An 18031-nucleotide genomic window follows, 5' to 3' on the forward strand; every position below is an offset into this window, starting at 1 on the left:
GAAACAGCAACAAGAAAATCAGTGTTCGACTCTAAAATCCACGGCTCAGTCCATCGGCGTTCTTATTCTGGTTCCCCTTTCTATATTTGACCTCGAAGTTATACTCCTGTAGTATGAGGCTCCATCTCAACAGCCTCCCGTTTTTATTGGACATTTGCTTCAGCCATGAAAGCGGGCAGTGGTCAGTCTCGACCGTGAATTTTGTGCCTTGAATATAGCATCCTAGTTTTTGAATGGCCCACACAAGGGACAAACATTCTTTCTCCGAGGCACTGAAAGCCTCTTCTCGGGGAGTCAGCTTCCGACTGAGATAGAGCACCGGATGCTCTTCACCTCCCTCGTTAAGTTGGGCCAAGACGACACCTAGACCTCGGTTGCTGGCGTCGCATTGGAGAATGAATTCTCGGCTAAAGTCTGGCGCGACAAGCACGGGCCGAGAAGACAAAGCTTTCTTCAAGTTTTGGAAGGCCTCCTCCCTCTCGGTGCTCCAAGTTACCACTTCCGGTTCAGGTTTTCGCAGGCTGTCGGTTAGCGTGCTGGCGAGCTCCGAATAATTTGGAATGTAGTGCTGGTAATAGCCTGTCATTCCTAGAAATGTTCGCACCTCCCTTTTGTTTACGGGTCTTGGGAAGTTGACTATCGCAGCTACTTTGGCTTTCATTGGTTCCCGTTTTCCCTGCCCTATGTCGTGTCCCAAATACGTGACACGGGCTTGGCCGAACTGACACTTCTCGGCTTTAATAGTCAGGCCCGCCCCTTTGATTCTTTCAAGCACCGTTCGTGTGTGCTGCAAATGAGACTCCCAATCATTAGAAAATACGGCCACGTCGTCTAGATATGGCACCGCAAATTCTTCTAGTCCTTCTAGCACCCGATCCATTAACCTTGAAAAACAGAAGGGTGCGTTTTTCAAACCAAAGGCCATGGTGACGGGCTGATAAACGCCAAAGGGTGTTACAAATGCTGCATACCGACTTGCTCGTTCAGTTAAGGGCACCTGCCAATATCCTCTCACTAAATCTAGGGTTGAAATGAAGGTAGCCCGGCTTACCAGCTCCACCCTTTCCTCTATGTTAGGCAACGGGTACACCTGGTCTTTTGTGATCGCATTCAACCTGCGATAATCGACGCATGGCCGTGGTTCTTTCCCCGGCACCTCGACCAACATCAAAGGGGAGCAATAGTCACTATATGCTTCTTTGATCACGCCAAGGCGAAGCATCCTTTTAACTTCCGCCTTCATTAAGTCCAGCTGTCGCGGAGACACGCGGTACGCCTTCGAGCTAAAAGGGACCTCTGTAGTCAGCTCGATATCATGTTGTACCAAATGAGTCCTTCCGAGCCTTTCCCCAAAACATTCCAGATATTCCTGAATAAGGCTCTTCAGATCCTCGACTTTAGCTGTACCCAACTCGTCTTTGTTAACTGCACACGCGATTATCTCTTCTACACTAGGGCCCGTGTTCCCAGGAAAACAAGGTACCTCTAGAGAAACCTCTTCTGAAACATTCATGGCGATGCTAACAATTGCTGCTCGCTCTAAAAATGGCTTCATTAGGTTTACGTGGTAGACCCTGTCCTCGCGTTTTCTTCCAGGTAATCTCACGGTGTAGTTTACTTCCGAAAGGCGACTGATAACCTCGGCAGGTCCATCCCAGTGGACTTCCAGTTTATTCTGGCGATTAGGCCTCAATATCATCACTTTGTCGCCCGGGTTGAATGATCGCGTCCTGGCATTTCTATCATAGTAGCGCTTTGAAGCGTCTCGCCTCGCCTCTAGGTTGCCCTTCACGATCTCACGACACTTATGTAACCTTTGCATTAGGTTCAACACATACTCGATCACACATTTAGGCCCCCGATCATCCTCCCACAGTTCGCGGACTAGCCTCAGCGGACCTCGAAGATTCCGGCCATACACCAGCTCTGCCGGTGCGAACCCGGTTCCCTCGTGTGGCACTGTGCGCAACGCAAATAGCGTGCCCGGTAAACAACCATCCCAATCACACTTCCTTTCATGGCAAACAGCTCTCAATACTTTTTTTAGGGTAGCATGCCATCTCTCCACACTGTTGCTTTGTGGGTGGTAAACCGAGCTATGCAAAATTTTAACGCCACATTTCTCGAGAAACATGGTCGTGAGAGCACTCGTGAAAACGGTTCCCTGATCCGATTGCATTTCGGCAGGGAAACCGAGGCGCGAAAATATAGAAAGCAACGCATCGACTACCTCGACCGAAGTTGCCTCCTGTAAGGGCACCGCCTCGGGGAACTTCGTTGCAGGACACAATAGTGTGAGAATGTATCTGTTCCCCGCACTTGTTTTCGGCAACGGCCCCACCAAATCTACAACAACTCTGCGGAAGGGCTCAGAAATAATGGGCACTTTTACCATCGGGGCCTTCCATTTGTCGTTAGACCTACCGGCTCTCTGGCAAGCGTCACAAGTCTTCACGAAATTCTGCACGTCCCTGAAACACCCCGGCCAATAAAATTCCTGTAGCAATCTTTTCTTGGTTTTATTTATGCCCAGGTGTCCTTCCCATGAGTGATCGTGACAAAGACTGAGTAGGTCCTTGCGGTATGGTGATGGCACCACCAATTGATCGTAGCACTGCCCTCGCCTATCTCGGTATTTACGATATAGGATACCGTTCCTCACTTCGAAAGAGATGTTTCTTGACGAAACACCTTCACTGTTTCCGTTGTTCATAACCGCTATACTAGGGTCAGTTTTCTGAGACAGCCGTAACGCTTCCCTGTCAACCCCTAGCATGCGCTCGTAGCTGTGCGAGATTGGGGCCAACACGGACCCCTGCAAACTATGATCTTTTCCTTTCGAAGGTTTCTTTCTTTTCTCAATTATCGGCTTCTTAATCTGACCATTTTCCGGATTTTCGGTCGGAGGAATAGGGATAAGTGCCTCGTCGGGCTTAACTTCTTCGGATTCAGTTGTTAACTCTTTCGCTTTGGCACCTTCCCCTTCCCCGTAACGCAGCTGCTGAGCCAATACGCGTGCTTTCGATCTCGTCAAAGCCATGACCTGGGCATCAGCAAAAGTGCACCCCCTGTCGTTGAGTAGTGACTCCGAGCTGTTCGAGAAAAGGTACGGGTAGCCCTCTGGTAGCCCACGGGAGACTGCTGCTACTGTCTCGATCGCTCCAAAAGGACCCCGAATGTGTACCTTTGCCATAGGTAAACACACTGAATCTTCGCTGACGGCCTGTCTTATCCACGCGCATTCGGATAAGTAGTCTTCACTTTTTACGTAGTTCGGATGGACTACGTCCATAGTGGCCGCGGAGTCTCTGAGTACCCTACACCTTTTGTCATTAACCATTAAATCTGTCGTGTAAGGTTTCAAAAGATCTAGGTTACTCGGGTGATCGCTTACGCAAGCAAACACTGGCCTACCTTTTGAGCAGTTTCGGGCAAAGTGACCTGTTTCGTTGCACTTGAAACATAGCGCCTTAGCTCGCGACTCTAACTCTTCTAAATGATTTCTGACCTCCTTTCTGTTCTTTTCCTGCTCTTTCAGCTTGCCTTCAGCACGCGCCGAATTTTGATTAGTTTCCTCTCGCTCTTTTGTTGCGCTTTGCGGTCCTCGAGTGTAAGCTTGGGGCCGTGGTGCAGGCCTTTGATAGTGATGTGCGCTGTTGATCGGGGTCCTGAAGCCTCGACTGGCCACGTACTCGTCGGCAAGCTGTGCTGCACTCCTAACAGACACACCTTCCTGCCTATCCTTGACCCACAGGCGCACGTTATCCGGCAGGGTGTCATAAAACTGCTCCAAACAAATTAGATCCCTCAGTTTACTTAAGTTATCCGCACCTGCTCCTTTCACCCACTCTGAAAAATTATCACTCAGGCTACACGCAAACTCAACAAAGCTTTCACCAGGCTTCTTTCTTTCCCGTCTAAATCTCCTCCGAAATTCCTCTGTGGAGAGCCTGTATTTTGCGAGTAATGTCGACTTCACTGAACTGTATACGCCTGCCTCGGCTGCGCTCAGTCTGGCCACGACCTGCGAGGCCTCACCCGGTAACAACGCAAGCAACCGCTCTGGCCAGGTGTCCTGGTGAAATGAATGTTTCTCACAGATCCGTTCAAAATTAATCAGGTAGAGACCAATGTCCTCGCCTGTTTTGTACGGCTGAAGCAAACTCGTCATCTTCAGGTTCTCAGTATGCGGCGGCGCCGCATCTGCACTGCGTGCTAATCTCGCCTGCTCTAGCTTTATTCTCTCGAGCTCAATTTCGGCCTGTCTTTGTTCTCTCCTTTCCTGCCTTTCCTTCTCTTCCGCTCTTTCCCTCTTTTCTTCCTCCCTTTGTTTCTTCTCCTCACATATCTTTTCCCAGGCCTCGCTGAGCTCGTCCTCCTCGAAACCCCCTTCGATTATCGCACTGCGAATTTCGGGCTTCCTTAACCTGCTATTGATATCCAAGCTGAGCTCTACTGCTAACAGCAACAGCTCTTCTTTCTTTAACACTCCGATATCCATATCTTCACAAGAGCCAACCAATACTTCTGCAATATTCACCGCACACTTGTGGCGGCCCTTCAGAGCCAATTGCCCGATAGAACCCTGTTCTTATCGTCCGGCAAAACGTGATCGCTCAAGCACTCACCTAACCTCGAGCTGCCGAAGGCCGTGTCTCCCGGAGCCACGTTCCCAGGTCCGCCGATCCCAGATCGTCGGGTCTGCCTTCTGCTGCTCGTCCTTAGTTTCCGGTAGTCGTTACTGCGACGGTTGTGCCTCCCGGAGCCACGAAGTCTCGCTCTGCCGATCCCGGATCCGCAGAAGTCGATCTTCCGTCCGCAGCTACTTCCAACCTCGAGCTGGCGAAGGACGTGTCTCCCAGAGCCACGTTCACAGGACCGCCGATCCCAGATCGTCTGGTCTGCCTTCTGCTGCTCGTCCTTAGTTTCCTGGAGTCGTCCAAAACTTCATGCCGTTACTGCGACGGTTGTGCCTCCCGGAGCCACGAGGTCTCGTTCTGCTGATCCCGGATCCACAGAAGTCGATCTTCCGTCCGCAGTTTTCTGCATGCCTTTTTTTGATTCCACCGCTGCCATCCAGTTTGTAGCGTCGTCGGGGTAGATTGGGTGGGATGACCAAGATCAGGCAGGTCATGAAAGCAGGACGTCCATTTAGGAAACTTGAAAAAAGGGATTTATTTGCATTCAAAGAAAAGTTAACTGGTCATCGTTGTTCCCCCTCCGGCGCCCGCCGTCTCCTCCGTCCTTTTTATCCCTCTCGTTGCCGCCCCTCTCCCTCTATATCCGGTCCATCAGTCCACTTCACGAAAGGCAGGGGCGGCCCGCAGTAAGAGGGGGGGATCAAGGGGGTGAATCGTCCACCCGGAACCCGACTTCCCCTCAGCTCTATGCTCAGTTGTTCCGGGTGGACCCATCCCTCCAAGAAGCAGCGACGAATCTTTCGTTCCCCGAAACCGCCGCCGCATTCCGCAGGGCCCAGCCGTGGCGCCAGCGCACCGTCCCGCGACACAATGGTCAGCCTCAACAGTCGCTGCGTTCGCGGAACTGAGTGGCGGCGACATCGCGCTCGCCTCGAAGACGTCACTGGCAGCGGGACGCAACAGCAGCTTCCACAGCAGCGCCCGTCCTAGTCAGTCCTCTTCAGCGGGCTCCTCAGGGTGCGACGGCTGCCATCTTTCTCACTCGATCCGCGAGAAGAGAGCTCGCTTCGGACGGCCACGACAATGGTTCGTTCAATTGTGTCACTCCTTCTTCGTGAGCCGCCAGGGGCGAGAATGCAGCGTGAGAATGGCTCGAATCTGGTCTCCCCTTTCTATACATTGCCGTCCGGCTGAGCGTCAAACGCCGTCCATTGACTTCGCCGCTTCTCTCCACACAAAGTTTGTTTCAGTTTGCTCCGGGGCAACTTTATCTGTTGGTTTTTTTTCCTCTCGCCAATACAGTAAGAAAGCAGATGCAGTCTCCTCGTTGGAATGCGTGCAGCTCACACTGGCGAAGTCATCGAAAGGATCTTCCGCCGTAGCCCGCGAAATAGCCGCCACAAAGGAAGTCCATCCATTCTTCAGGACGCTATTTATTATACAATGCATCGTCTTTCCATTACTTTTGATGCGTTGGCCTGTTCTTGCTGCATGCAGCCCCGACTGACTTTTCAGCGTTCCTGCTTAGTTCAGTATCGATTCACTTTATAGTGCTTCATCTACAGTTTCACCTCAGCAAAAGCTTTACGTACACGGCGGAATTCGTTGGCAGATTCGAAATGACCGAGAGTGCAATTAAACAGATTGAATTAATACAGGAAATAAGGCGCGAAAAGTCGACGCATTCAAGGAACCAGCGTGGGGGGTAAGCTACAGCTTCCGCTGCCCATCGGTGAATTGTGAGCTAGATCTAGGATGCGGATTGAAAACAAACGTGGCCGCCATGAAATCTTCACACTCAAATAATTTTTGTAAAGAGCTCCAGTTTTCATTGCAGGGCGCAGTGCGAATAAGAATGCAAAGCGTATAAGCCAGGGTAACAATACCAGAAGGACGTTCCACAGATGCTTATGGAAACGCAGTGGCGTGCGTCCGATCCTTTTGTGGGCATCAAATCATTTGTGGTTTCGCGCTTCGCTTTCAAGAGGAGTGCCCGTTGCCGTTTCGCTTTTGCAGCAGCACTGCCCTCCTTTGAAATACGCGCTTCGAAAGAAAGCAGACAAACTTGTCATGAAATAACAAGCGAGTTTGCGGGTACGTTACGAATTCGCAGTATAAGCGACAGTTTCGATGTTGTTTAACCTCCGGCTGTGCCCTCCCTTGGCAGTTGTTCGAGTGAATGAACTACGAGTAAAAGTCAGGAATACAAAGCTCCCATATAAGAGGACGTTTAAAAAAACAAGAATGTGACACGATATTCCCAGTTAAGCCAAAACCGTAATGTTGTCACGTGATTATGGCTAGCACAACCTATGTCCAAAGGAGCACTGGATGTCGAGCTGGTCACCAGAAACACGACCTAATCGTCTAACATTCTTATTTCTCACAATGGCAAATACAGCCATTGGCATGGCTCGATCTCGGTATACATGCCCATGGCATTACCCACCTTCAAAAAAAAAAAAAACTACCGTCCCGATACTCAATGCTGATTAGAACTGAGAGTAATGGCACACACGCACAAAATCGCATAATGAAGCAGTGTCAGGTGGTTCGGGGTAGTGTGGCTTCATCCTTGATACATGAACAATGTCCACCTGCTGAGAACGTCCTGATCACCGAGCTGTGTCTTCAGGCAGGAGTTCGTAGTTGACATACTCTACATACTCGTACTCTATAAGTACTCTATAAGGACCAAAGTAGTGGTGAAGTAACTTCCGAGTAGCCCCTTTGTCAAACGGGAATCCACAGCCACACTAGGTCACTGGGTTGGTAAAACACAATAATATGACGAGAATTGCACCTCTGCGAGTCGATGCGTTGTTTTTGGATCCACTCGATCCAGGTAGGTAAAATGTCAGCACGTAGTGCTGATTTAAAGACGAGAAGGTGTTCGGTTCTTTTTTGTAGAGGATGTCATTGCAGAGACAAAATGGCCCTGAACGCACGAATGCCCGTGGTGGACTCTAGCTGCGGTCTCAAAGGCATTTTATAAGTCGTCCAATCTCTGCATCATTCCGCTGTTGTAGGGTGAAGTCAGATTCACTGGAGCGCGAAGGAAACGGCCATCGGTACCATCTCCATGTTGTTGCAAGTGGAGCACGCGAAAGGCTATCGACATCAGTGTGCCTGCGGGTACACTTGTAGACGACTGCTACGCCAAATAAAATTTTAAAGGCGCACAAGCTCCATCTCGCGAGGCAGCCTGAAGGGTCCTTGAGATTATCCAGGCAACAGAGGGCAACAGTACAACACTGAAACGGAACCTATAAATTTTAAGCTAGTGACACAACTCATAATGCGCATTATACAAACATATAAACATAACTCGGCGGCGGGTTCCCGTACTGCGGTGGGCCTGAGTAGAACGGCGTCATTTGCAGGGCGTATGAATGGGGCGGATGGCCGACAGGTGGTGCAGGGGTACGTAATGCTTTTGCGTACGTTAATAGCGGAGATTCCGCTGGACGCGAAGTCACCATGGATTGGACTAGCTGGCGGACATCGTAACGGACGACATCCGTTAGAGCAGCAACATGGGACTGTGCAGACACCACGTGCAGCTTTTGCAGCTCCTCTCGCACAATACTGCGCATGAGCTCCGTGAGGTCCCTTATGGTTGTGTCGTCAGGTGTTGCCAGGGACGATGGCACAGATGAAAAAGTGACAGGGCGCTGATACTGAGAATATCTCTGCCTTAGCATTCGCTCTATCGTCGTGGCTTTGTGGAGGAAATCCGCTACAGTGCTGGGAGGGTAGCGCACTAGTCCTGTGAACAACTGCTCTTTCACTCCCCGCATCAGTAGGCGCACCGTCTTCGGTCATTTAAAGGTCAGCTCGCCTGAACAGCCGCGGCATGTGCTTAACGAACATGGCAACGCTATTGTTCGGGCGCAGACTTCGGGAACTGCGCAGACGTTCTGTTTGCTCTCCGGTCAGATAATAGTATGCTAAAACCGTGCTGAAAGCATAATATTATTATGAGGCACGGTATACTGAAGTGAAAGGCTTCGGGAACTTCAACTACCTGTTGTGTTACACCTTAATCTCAGAACACTGGTGGTCTCAAGCATTTCGCCTTCGTCGAAATGCGACCGCCAAAGCCAGGATCAAACTCTCGTTACAGCAATCGTACAACAACTACAGAGCGAGACGTTGGATAACAAGTTAAGCGCACAAAACTGTTTTTACTGCCTTTAGACTGATAACTTACTGCTGAAGACGTTACTTCTGGGCTCTAAGGCTACATGTTCTTCAACTGTACGCGTGCAGCGGCCACCAGCGGACAAACTTTGCGGCTTCAGCGCTACTTGGTCACGGATCTGGCTTGGGGTATGAAAACGAAGCTGACGAGCTCTCATCTGCTCAAGGGCGGCGACGGCGACCGAGCACACCCTTTTGGTGGGAGTTACGGGGCGAACAACGCCTGGCATTGTGAGCTTAGAATAAAATTACTTGGGATGGCTTGACGCGTTTGACCCGAAAAGGTCATACCACACTCGCCTACAAGGCGCAATGGACAATGGCAGTCACTGCCCATGCATATAGGTGCGGCCTGTCTAGCTACTCACGGCACACGGGCATCTCATCTAGGCGCATGTCATCCATTCAAACATGCAGCTCATTCGAGATGCGCCGTTCGGCGAAATAATCGCCAAGTGGACAGCTGGGAAGAGTTGCGTCTGAACGCTTCTGAAGCAATGAAGTGAATGACGTAGCTATCAGCCGTGAACATGCGCCTCGCTGGCGAGTTATAAACGAAGCGACGTACAAATGCATTTCCCGTCACAAACAAGGCAAGTAAAATAACCGGGACAATAGCTTCATCAAATTGTTGTTGGTGTTACACTAACAGATTGTTTGGCAATGCGAAGTAAAGATCTAAGCAGCGATGTGCAGCTACAACTGAAAGGCATGTTTACTGATATAGTGTGACAAACGTAATCTTACTACTTTGAGTCACTCTGGCGGTCCTTATAAAATTTAATGAAGTACTTTATGGACGGCTGCGTGAATCATTTGTTACGTTAGCTATAGACCGAGATGACAAACTGAGATGACACTCTGGTCTTCCTTAGTTCAGTACCACGTATTTTGAATCGTTTAACACTTCTAAACACAGATTAGGTGCCCACAGGGCGGAGTGATGGCGTTGTGTATTGAAACTGGGACAGCTTATTGGTCTCCTATGTTACGGTACATCATACTCTAAAACGTATAACATTTGTTCTAGACATTTTGATATGAGAAGTTTTCTATTCACACCCATTGGCTGAGTAACCCATGCCATTCTTCCGGTGATCATTGTAAGGGACGTCTTAACGTTCTCCCATGGTAAAGAGTGCAGCATCTAGATCGTTACACATTTTAACACGAAAGTGCTTTATGCCGTTGGTTCCACCGGGACTTCAAGGACGTAGTAAGGCGAACGCTTTTAATGTCTTATGCTCGCGGTGAACCGGTGCCCGTCCGGCCCCCCGGCACAAGCCAGCTTTGGCGTCTCCCCATCATGCGGGAGGATAAATGAGCCTTATGATATAAACGCAGGAAGCCGGATAGCATCTGCACAATGCTCAACACGGAAAAATATGAACGCGTATGAAACGGAGGCAAATTGGTCTCGCGTCTCTGCTATTCGCGGTGAAAATTCAAGAGACGGCAAAAAAAATTACAAGACAAACAATTTGAAGAGCAAGAAAAAAAGGAGTATACAAAGAGAGCGGTAAAAAAGACAAAAAATAGGAATACAGAGAGAAAGACCAAAAAGCGTTGAAATTATGTATGAGAGAATCTTTGACGCGCAGCGTATTTGTACAGTTAACATTTCCTTTTCTGAACAGCACTCAAACCTGCTTATATGAAACTCGCAAAATCACTGTAGAGTGAATTCTGACGATGGAGTAGAGCTCGGTCTTATGGTTCATAATGTCTACGTCGAAGTCCCCGACTAGTATATAATGGACATAAAGATTGATCGACGGTCGGACCAACGGAAAAATGTACGTACGAACGGATGGTTGCGCAGACAGATGCACGTACGAACAGACACATAGAAGGACGGACATACAGATGCACGGACAGCGTCTATTTTAAACCTATCTGCATGCGCGTTATGAACGCTCTGTGTACGGTATACGTAACACCTGTGTTTCGGGAAGGCTACAACAACGGCGTCAACGGACATCGTGAAAGCCTAAAGAGGTTGGGTTCTGAAAAAAAAAAAAAACACACGCCCATTCTCTTTGTATGTCATTCACCATGACTGCAAGGACAAGAACAACAACAGAGGAAGGGTAAAAAAACAAGGCATGACTAAGCCAGTCGATTGGCCTCAGGCTTTCGTCGAACACACGTTGAAATTTACTAAATGTCCTTCCGTTTTTTTTCCGGTCACGGAAATGACGTGGGAAAAATGAACGCCATCATACGACAAAGAAAAAAAAATCCCCGCATCTGCACGAAGTGAATCATAACAAGGGGGCTATGACTATGCGCCATGACGATCACGATAACGCTGATTGCCACGAAAAAAAAAGCGCGCAAGTACATGCGAGGCACCCGATGTCGACGAAGACTATGGTTGGAGCATTCTCTTTCTGCCATGGATAAAAACAAACGTAAGGCGCGGGAAGCGGCGGCAAAACGACAAAAGCGCCGAGTGGAATCGGATTTGAGGGACGCAGGGGCAACGATTGGCTTGAGCAGTAAATGACGTGTGGGCACGCTTTGCCGTGAATTTAGCATGAGTGGAAACAACCTACAACCGCTATAGGGGAAAGTGCGTAGACTTCGTATTTGCCAACTTCACGCTAGATCCTACAGAAGAACCACTTTCTGTACATTTCACGGGCCACAACACCGTAGTAGTGAACGAAAAACGAAGTCCACCACTCGACACAACGTACGATTAACGACCAATAAACAACGCACGTAACTATATACACTACTCAGGCACTCATTTACGAGCGTGAGTGGGGAATGCCACGGGTGATTTACAGAGACACCGAATGATCCCATTGCTTCATCCAATCATCATCATTCACTCCGTGGAGATTGGTTTGGATTGGGAAAAGTGTATTCCTGAAAGTCCGAACGCATGTGCCCTACCACACGGTGGGCCCGCTTCCACGTAGAGACGATGGAGGTACCGTGGTTATTTCCTCTCTGCTCTCTATCTTTCATCTCCCCCATCCCCCAACCATGCGCAGGGTAGCAAACCGGCTGCCTATAGGCTGGTTAATCTCCCTTCCGTTCTTTTCCTCCTATTTTCCTTCCTTTCTTCGATGAAGGTGCCGTGGTTATGTCTAAACACACACACATACACACACGCAAGCGGCAGCGCACACTCACATACATGTATGCACACACATTCGCATAGATATTATGGGATAGTTATAAAGCAGTCTACGGATATAAACAGACATACGCCTTCGAGCCATCAGTCGTGCATTTCGTGGCACCTTAACGTCACACTGGCCATATTTTATCCCGTAAGGGTAGTTTCACAAAGCGCGCACTCTAGAAGGATGCTGTAGGAGAACAGCTTCGCCCTTGATGTAGTTTACCTTATATAAATATAATATGATAGATGGTGTACTATGAAGCACGTACAATATAGTTCGTACAGGCACCTGAAATTCGGCTACAGACAAGCAGCAAACTAAACGAACACAAATATGGAGACACGTCTTCTTTAGCAGTAAGCAACTAAGAGTAACGCATTCAATCACATTTTCATGTTTCTGCCAGCCATCGCAACGTACGAGGTTACACTGACAAATACTGACAGACGACTCAACCATTGCATTGGAACTTATGCAGACAATGTTGTTCATATAGCAAGGAATAACCAAAATAAGCTATCAGCAGCCAGCGTTAAACTGCACTAGCGGACTAGAGCCATCAGTTAGCCAATACTGACCAGTTCTGCCATAGTATGCATGCAAGCACGGCAGTTATCGTCTACATGATCATAGCCCGTTTCAGAAACTGTGGAGGATGTCCAGGTGAATGTTGCCTTTAGTATTCTGGTTATGCCTTCAGCTCACTTCCGTTTCTCATGCTGGAAGAAAAAAAAAAAGACACATGTGCAAGCAGAGTAGTCAGTTCCACTTATAATAAGCAGATTTGGGATTCTTTAAACGCCGAGTCTCTTGGGCCTTGGCGAAGCGTGTTTTTTTTTTTTTTTTTTGGGGGGGGGGGGTTACTTGCATTTCCTCTACAAATATGGTTACCTTAGGGATGATCACGCTGAAATATAGCGCGTTTGTTCATGGAATTGAGTAGTTGAGTGCTAAGTCCACCAGACGCTGGACGTCTCAACAAGTCATTTTAACAGCGCACTGGCAAACATGCAATCAAGACTACCATGAAGAAAATGTTTATTTTATAATTATTACACTTGTGATTTCATTAATAGTTGCAAATCTTTTCAGTGTTAAATGTAATTAAAGTAATTTTCTCAACTTCCCTCCCTATTTAAATCATTTTTATTACAAATAAAAAACTTTTTTTAAGAATTAGGAAATATTTGATTTCCTCTTCTATTGAATTTCTTTGTGAAAGTCACGCCACTTTCTGTTGTGTGGGTGCGTGGGGAGGGGGGCGCTTATATTGTGATGATTATTTTCTTGTTAGCTGGGTAACATCTGCATGCAACTGGCATACGTCTCTGCGAGCCGGTTAATTGAACGGCCATACCCCCGAGGGTAGTGGCACGCAACGAAGCCTCGCTTCAGGATACGTTTCGCGTCGCGCGGGAAGGACTTCAGCCGAGCACACACACCGAACAGATATGCGCGCGACGCTCGAGAAACGAAATCGGGACAAAGAGAGCACTGCAATTTCCTTTGAGTCTCCGGGAGGCCCGCATGACCTGGTGATGGTTTCACGCGTGACGCAACGCCGAAACCCGTTGACGCAGCAGGGTGCGGCGACATGTGACGAGCCGCATCGCGCCTCCTGCGTCGCCGGGTCAAAAGGGTGCCCACCGCTCGAATAAGCAAAGGCGAGCCCAGCTTGCGAGACAGTTGTGTCACGGTTCTGTTCAGACGCGGCTCTGCTCTGCGGCGGCCAGCGCCCCCGCTGACGTCATTTAAATGCTTTCCCGCATATGTCACACTGGAATAATAAAAAGTGATAACTTTAGGTGTTCAACGTCCGGAAACCACGGTATGATTGTGAGAGACGCCGCAATGGGAGGGCTCCGAAAATTTCGCTTTTTTTTTGGATTCCTTAACGTGCACTTATATCCTAGCACACGTGCGTGAAGAATTTTTGCCTTTATCGACAGTGGGGCAGCTACGGTCGGGATTCCATTCCACGACTTGCGGTTCAGTAATTAAACAGCATAAGCACAAGACTAGCATGGCAGGTTGTCTTCCAGCACTATAGGTGCCGGTAATGGCAGCTGATGACTAGCCCGCTGAAGGGTTGTGCATAAAGTCCTCAATGTTGCTCGTAGCCTATTTTTTGCTCATGAACATGCAATTTTCTAACAGGAGGTTTCCTTTCTTCCATGTCCTATAGCGTAGGACCTTCTTTTGCACATCTACCCCCATTTATACTATATATTTGTTTGACTGTGACTAAAGGTTTGATTGATTAAGATTGAGAGAAGCAAAAAAATCTCTTGTATCAGCCAACCTGCACACGCTCTAACGTTACAGTAAATTGAATCATGCGGAACAAGAAGCCACTTACCTCGATATCCACTGATGAGAAATTCGTGTCGTTATTTAAGACAGCTCTGATCAAGCTGTTAAAGTGGTGAAATACTGCTCTGAATTTGTGTTACTAGAACAAATGAGAACGAAAGTGACGTTCCTGTTTTCTAACTGACAGTAGAGCTCGCTTATGCTTGGATAAACGCCTAAATATTACGATCACATGACCTTTTCGATGATACCACGGAGCGATTGTGCACCTAAACGACACCCTGAGTGGGCCACTCACTGCGCGCCTCCTTGGAGTTATCGAGGCATTATGGTTTGCTGCTCTCAGCTACTTCGTCAACAACCGTTTCGGTAAGCACTAAACAACCACTTTCAGATTCATCATTTCCCATTGCATCAACTCAATATTTCTTGGAGGAGAAAAAAAATTGCCCGCAGCTTCCCTCGGGGGAACACTGAGGAGGATGCGGACCATATAATTGGTTAACGGGGTGTTAAAGTGCGACTTACTTGGGTCGATGGCTAAATTGGTTAACGTGGTGGTGAAATGGGGTGTTAAATTGCGACTTACTTGGGTCGATGGCTAAATTGGTTAACGTGGTTGTAGGAGGGGGTGTTAAATGAGTGAACACGTACACACGTATGCGAAAGGGCGGCGCTGGTCGAAGGGACGTCGATCATTGTGTTTGTGGATTCATTGGAATTCATTTCACCGCGACCTTGGACGTCGACGCGCCGTACAAACCAACCGACGAGCGGCAACTGAGCGAGCGAGCGCTGACCTTGAGTATATATACAGCACGACGGCGCATGCACTGTCAGCTGTTGAATGTTCTCGAAGCGCGACGCCACATGCGCGTCCACTGGAGAATCAGGAGAATTGTAGATGTCGAACGCGGTGTGTAGAGGAGGAAGGGTGCACAGATGGTGGAGGAGTGAAGCGCGCGCGGTGTGTAGAGGAGGAAGGGATGCACAGATGGTGGAAGAGTGGGCGACGGCGCGACGGCGCATGCGCGCGCGTCAGCTGTCGAATGTTCGAGAAGCGGTGCGGACGGCGCGGACGGCGCACTACAAGGCGCGAGTATAAGATGCTCCGCATCTAAAAGGGGAGGGGACGCACAGTTAGGGTGGTCACGCCGCACACCGTATTGAGCTCGACCCTAAGACGCTTCGCACCTAAAAGGGAATATGCACGCCCCTTTCACTTTCTCTCATGAACTGCAACGAGGTTTGGGGCTTATGCGCCTGCGTTATGCAAGCGTTTGTGTCCCCGTGGTTAGCACATCGAGCAGACGTCATACCTGGAAACTAAACTAATCGTCCTGCGCGTTTGAGCACTCAATACGCTCATCTATTCTACCACGTATAATCAAGCTTTCCCATGTGATCATGTGATCATAACCATCTGATCAGGTCATGTGATCTGAATGAGTGCACACCGAGGCATCCATCTCGCAGAAACAGGTGGTAGACCACAAGACAACGTTGGTCAACAAAACAACACCCCTCGCGTGCTTGGGGGTCGGGCTTGCTCTTGGCTTGCTCGGGGACGTCATGCACACGTGACCTTTTGCGCGGACTCTCGGATGCCGGAGAGGCCAGGGAAGACATTTGGCTTGCGAAGGCTACGCGGGGCGAGCGTCAAGGACTTCGAGCTCTCCTCCTCTCATCATGGTTTAGCGCAGCATCAAAATTCTGGTTTTCTCAGTTTGTAATGAACCAATCGACAAAAAAGTCCCACCATTCTTGCAGCATATCCACGGAGTGAATGATGATGAGTGGGGCGAAGTGTCTGTCTGTCTGTCTGTCTGTCTGTCTGTCTGTCTGTCTGTCTGTCTGTCTGTCTGTCTGTCTGTCTGTCTGTCTGTCTGTCTGTCTGTCCGTCTCTGTGTGTCCGCTTTTGCTGTCTGTGTGACAGACAGACGGACGGACACTCGGTCCCACTCATCATCATTCACTCCGTGGATATGCTGTGAATCTATCCTCTTTAATTGTCAACTATACGAAAACCACTAACACCATCTAGTGATATTATTTCCAAGGACATATGCGCACAACGCCGTCTAGTGAGGAGTTCTCGCAGCTAACTAGAAGTGGTTGCTACTACAACATATTATTACGCGTGAACGACCCGCACCCCAAGGAGCTTCGTACCTAAACACTCTGATGGCATAATGCTCTTTTAGGGGCGAAGCTCCTCGTTTAGAAAAAAAATTATTTACAGCATGTACAGAACACAAAGGCTTCATACCATTCCAGTAACAGGGCACATACAAGCTCCTTATGGCGTGGCTTGGGCGTCCCTTGTAGTACGTAACCACCAGTGGCACATACCCGAAATAGGTATAACATTTGACCTACAAGATGGTGCCGGTGAGAGATTTCTTCTGTGCGTTGTTTAACAATAAAAAATAGTGCTCAATGTACATGCCAATGGCTGCTAATGGAAAATGAGAGACAGGAACATTCGGCTTTTAGTCAAAGCACACGCCGCGATCCCCATTAGCAGCCATTGGCATGTACTTTGAGCACTATCGGACAAGAAAGGGTTGCTACATTATACTCGCTGGGTTTAACCTCCTTAGTTTTAGAAAGGTTTAGAGAGCGTTGAGCCGCAGGGCCATGAATACAATGAACTAGTATATACCATGAATGAATTCGAGGTGGTTAAAGGGGGGACGCAGATACGAAGCGCAAGTCGTAAGAAATTAAAAGCTGAATCCTCCTCTCTCTCATTTCACATTAGCAGCCACTGGCATGTACATTGAGCACTATCTGACAGGAAAAGGTTGCTACGTTATACTCGCTGGGCGTAACCTCTTTAATTTTAGAAAGGTTTAGCGAGCATTGGGCCGCAGTGCCATGAATACAGTGAACTAGTTTATACCATGAACTCAAGGTGGTTGAAGGTGGGAAGTAGACCCGAAGCGCAAGCCGTAAGAAAGTGTGCGTGTGCCACCTCTCGTTTAGTCCTTGGAATGTCCACTGAATGGCGGTGCTTCTATATGGGGAATATATGATAAAAAGATGAGAGATGGTGGGACTTGGAGTGTTGAATAGATGGACGAACGGACACATAGACAGATGCATGGATGGACGCATGAACGGACGCAGGGGCGGATGCATGAACGAACGCAGGGACTGGCGCACGAACAGACGCATGGACGGTCACACAGACGGACGCATGGACGGACGAATGCTTCGCCCCACTCTCCATCATTCACTCCGTGGATATGCTGCCTTTTTTTTTTCAAAGAGAAAACAACCGCCAGCGTCTAACTGCCTAGCTATAATTTGTTATGGGGCCAGGTGAGGGGCCCATAATGTTAGAAATCTTTAGTATAGCAGGACTGACAGCGTCAGCTCTTGCTGAAACAGTTGTCATTGTTTTCAGTCGTTGCGGCAGATTCATTTATCAATAGGTTTAATTAAAGGAAAGGTGTTAAGAAACAAAAAGAGGTGTGCAAGTCCTTAATGTTTGCTCCTGACGGCATCGCTGAAATACGGACGCAAGAAACACCTTCCTGTAGACCAGGTAATGTCACATGAACCAAAAGCATGGATCACCGAAACCATTCGGCGTAGTATCCGACCTGGAAGACTACGACTAGGTGACAAGTTTCCCGACGCTGACTTACGTCATCAACGCAACCGAGCAAGTGCTTCCACGAAGAAAGCGTGCTCGCCATTTCCGCGGTCTCAAACTCGTCTGCTCCA

General features: G+C 48.7%; 2 protein-coding genes across 2 annotated transcripts in view; both read right to left on the reverse strand.

Annotated features, from left to right (window-relative positions):
- LOC142796475 (uncharacterized) overlaps positions 1–18031 on the reverse strand; it is a 378314-nt gene that overhangs the window by 306422 nt on the left and 53861 nt on the right. The gene's annotated exons all lie outside the window — the stretch shown is intronic.
- LOC142793233 (uncharacterized) overlaps positions 1–18031 on the reverse strand; it is a 76860-nt gene that overhangs the window by 350 nt on the left and 58479 nt on the right. The window lies entirely within an intron of this gene.

Source organism: Rhipicephalus microplus, chromosome 2 (assembly GCF_043290135.1).
Source record: "Rhipicephalus microplus isolate Deutch F79 chromosome 2, USDA_Rmic, whole genome shotgun sequence".
NCBI classification, from domain to species: domain Eukaryota; kingdom Metazoa; phylum Arthropoda; class Arachnida; order Ixodida; family Ixodidae; genus Rhipicephalus; species Rhipicephalus microplus.